This window comes from Molossus molossus, unplaced genomic scaffold (assembly GCF_014108415.1).
Source record: "Molossus molossus isolate mMolMol1 unplaced genomic scaffold, mMolMol1.p scaffold_m16_p_4, whole genome shotgun sequence".
Taxonomy (NCBI): Eukaryota; Metazoa; Chordata; class Mammalia; order Chiroptera; family Molossidae; genus Molossus; species Molossus molossus.
In genome coordinates, this window is record NW_023425377.1 from 33,055,725 (window position 1) to 33,059,992 (window position 4,268).

A 4,268-nucleotide genomic window follows, 5' to 3' on the forward strand; every position below is an offset into this window, starting at 1 on the left:
CCAAACTGGTTCTTCATTTTCAAGGTTGTTTTGACTATTCTGGGTTGGCCTCTACTATTCTAACCCCAAGGGACAAGGCCTCACCCACACTGCCTCTTCCAAGGTACCCATTATGGTAGCCTTACAACCCTAATCTGCATCCTCTCCAACCTCATCTTGCAATGTTCTCTCTCTCACTCCTCCACTCTAGCTAAATGGGCCTTCTCTCAATTTCTCAAACATTATGAAATCCTTCCTCCCTGAGAGACTTTGAACTGATATTCCCTTTACAAAAATGCTTCCACTCCACTTCCTCCCCCCTACTCCTAAGACAAACTTCTTTTTGTCATACAGGTCTCCGCTTAAGTGTTGTCTTTTCAGAGAAGCCATCATTAACCCCAGTATAAAGTAGTTACCCACCAAACCTTCACTCTTTATCACATTAACCTATATTATTATACTATATTATTATTACATCATATCACTATCTGAAATTATCTTGTGTATATATATATATTTATATTTATTTATTTTCTGTCTCCCCTACTAAAATGGAAACTCCAGGAGAGCAGAAATCTTGTCTCATTTGACGCTGAATTCCTCCACATAGAATACTGCCTGGCATATAATAGATATTTAATATGTATCTTTTGAATGAATGAATCAGTGAATCAATCAATCAATCAATCAATCATTTGTTCAAGCCCTAGACAGCTGCTATGAGAGGGATTCAGCACCAGGAAGAGAGGTAAGGAGCAGTAAACTGGCCTTCAAACCAGGATTACTTTCCATGTATTCACCTTCTCCAATTTTCCACCAGTCCGCAATTCCTCCTTTTATTCTTAAGTTTCCCCCAAACCCTCCTCCTAATATCTACCTACATTTGAAAAGGTATAGGCACATTACTGCCTCCTCCAATCTCTGCTTTGGATTGCTCTTGGGGAAAATGATCAAATATGTCTTTGACCATAGTATATATGTACAAGTGCACACTCAGGTCCTTTTGCAAAGACAAAAATCTAGAGTGCTGGAAAACACGAGGCCCTAGAAAAGGGGACAGAAGAACACAGAACTAAGAAGACAAGAACCCAGAATCTCAAAGAGCCTAAGAATTCTTTTTTTTTTTTTTTTAATCCTCACCCGGGTATATGTTTCCATTTATTTTCAAATAGAATAGATTGGGAGGGAGGGAGAGAGAGAAACATTGATATGAAAAAGACACATAGATTGGCTGCCTACTGGAGGACCCCAACCAGGGCCGGGCATCAAACCACAATGGAGGAACATGCCCTTGATTGGAATTGGTCCTTGGGCTAATGTTCTAACTGCTGAGCCAAACTAGCCAATGCAAGAATTCATAGTATAACAACCTTTATGTTGTTGTTATTGTTAATCCTCACCCAAGTTTCCACTGATTTTTAAAGAGAGTGGAAGGGAGGAAGGAAGAAAAGAAGGGAAAGAGAGAGAGAGAGAGAGCGAGAGAGAGAGAGAGAAACATCTATGTGAGAGAGTGATTGGTTGCCTTCTGCATGAGCCCTAACCAGAACCTGGAATCAGACCTGCAACCCAGGTACGTGCCCTTGACCAGAAATGGAACCCTTTAGTGCAAAGGCCAATGCTCTAACCACTTAGCAACACCGGCCAGGGCCATATAACAACCTTTGATTCTAATGCCCACAAAAATTTTGAGAACCATTTTCCAACAGCTACAGACTGGAGAGGAGAGTGTCTAAGTTACTGATAGGATTTTCCCTGGGGTTTGGGAGGCTCTAATAACCATCTATACTGCCCTGAATCTTTCAATTAAATATCTTAAAGACTGTTACAGGCATCAATTAACTCTAGCAGTACCCTAGCTTCTAGGCTTTTGACCTTGTTTTATTGACAGAAAACTGAAGCCTATGGGTTAGTGCCAGGAAAGGAATAGCTCAGGCTCACATGGCCTGGACAGAGCAAGCTAAGGCTAAGTTTGACACCAGTACTGACCTCAGAATCTTTCCCTTATGACAGAGGTTCCCAATCCAGGGACAGTACAGCACATAAATTCACATATATGTTTACCATACCTTTACTGCAGGCAGATGATAATTTGTCTGGTTCTTTGTCACTCAGGTCTCAAGTTAAAGGTCACCTCCCCAGAGAGAACTTCCCTGAACATCCATCTTAAGTAATGTCTTCTAGTTCCTATCATATTACCTTGTTTTATTTCTTTAGAGCCATTCTCTGAGATTATCTTTTTTTTTTCTCTTATTTTTCCATTTATTTTCAGACAGAGTGGGAGGGTGGGGGGGTGGAATATCAATATGAGAGAAACCTATCGACTAGTTGCCTCCCGCATAACCCAGACCAGGGCCTGGCTGAACCGCAGTGCCCTTGACTGGAGTCCAACCTGCGACTCTTTGGTCCCCCAGCAGACACTCTGACCACTGAGCCAAACCGGGCAGGGCGAGATTATCTTATTTTTATCTTATTACTTCTCTCCTTCACTATAATGTAAACTCCATTAAGTCATTAATCTTATTTAACAGGACACTGTCAATGTTCAATAAGTATTTGTTGACTATTTAAATAAGTAAATCTAAATGAAGATGTTTTCAACAATATGTAGATGCTGTTGAAATAAGTAAATATACAAATTATCTAAATTTAAATTATACTTTTGGTATGTATTTCTCTCAGTCACTAGATACTTAAACTATCATGTTAGGATCTTTATAACATTAAAAAGGGCCATCAGAATTTCCACTTTTGTCATTGTATGGATTTAAATTTCTGAAAAACCTCCTAACTACGACAATTAAAATGCTAGGTTAAATATAATTTTTAACTTTAAAGTTCCTAAATGAGAGTCTGGGCACAAGGCTGATGCGGGGCCATGAACCGGACCACGAACCCGCTGCTGGCCCACAAGGAACAGTGCCTGCGGGTAGGGCAGAGCTGCTAAGCGACCGCGACTCTTCTTCCACACCATTCACTATGATTTTAAGCCCGCATCTATAGATACCTCCTGTGAAGAAGAGCTTCATGTTGGTAAAGGAAATTAAGTCACAATTACATTGCCACATATCCCTGGATCCACACAACGAATGACTGTGTTCAAGGGGAACGGCATTATCAGAAAGACTGTGTGCTTATTATTACCAAAGACACTGGCGAATATGTGCTGGAAAAGCTCAGTAGCAGCATCCAGGTCAAGAAAACAAGGGCTGAGAGGAGCAGTAAAACCCAAGCCCGAATGGAACAACAGCCCACTCATCCCCCACAGCCATCACAGCCCCCAACCGCCCCACCACCTATGCCATTCAGAGCGCCAACGAAGCCTCCAGTTGGATCCAAAACTTCCCCCTTAAAAGATAACCTTTCACCTGAACCTCAGCTGGATGACATAAAAAGAGAGCTGAGGGCCGAAGCTGACATTATCGAGCAGATGAGCAGCAGCAGTGGGAGCAGCTCCTCAGACTCCAAGAGCTCCTCGGGAAGCTAGGACAGCTCCAGAGCAGAGGAAAGGACAGTGGACCGGTATCTCCTCCACAGCCCTCACACCAGCAGCCCTAAGACAGCAGGCCAGCCATTGCCAATGGAACCAGCCGGCCACAGGGAAGCAACCAGCTCGTGAACACCCTCAGAAATGACTTGCAATTGAGTGATTCTGGGAGTGACAGTGAGGACTAGAGCTGGATCTTTCTAAGTCAACTTTTTGGTGCACAGATATGCTGCAAGACCAGGCTACTTTGCATGGAGGCGACTGGCAAGAGGGATGTGTGGATCAGTGACTTGTAGGAATTTAAGGCTCTGCAGTTCCCAGATATTCAGGTCTTTAACTTAACAGTGATGGGTGATCTCGTGTCACTTTTGGACAATCTCATGTTTCAAGGTTTAAGTAGATCTATAGAAGAACTAACAGAATTATATTTCTATTTGGTTAACAATGTTAATGAAAAACAGGTAAATGTGCCCTGGTCTGGGTTACAGAAAATTCCTAAATAAACTGGCACAAAAGTAAGGAGTTAGAATGACCCTAAAACAAATTGTAACCAGAAACACTTCTCCTTGAAACATTTTCTTTATTCCAAAACCATGTTCTCCTGGTTTTGGCTTCCATATCACTATCCACTCCTCAGTCTGCTCTTGTCCTGGTTGCTCCTCAGCCTCCTTCCTCTTAACATTGGAGTGTTCCAAGATTTGGTCCCTGGGTCTCCAACTTCATCCACAACCTTTGCAATCTTATCTAGTCTGTTTGAAATATAATTTAGATACTAATAAAATTACAAATTTTTAATCTCTGATTT

The 4,268-nt window shown here is 41.9% G+C and overlaps 1 pseudogene; it reads left to right on the top strand.

Annotated features, from left to right (window-relative positions):
• Positions 1 to 2,839: 2,839 nt before the first annotated feature.
• LOC118616521 lies at positions 2,840 to 3,651 on the top strand (annotated as a pseudogene).
• The last annotated feature ends 617 nt before the right edge of the window (positions 3,652 to 4,268 follow it).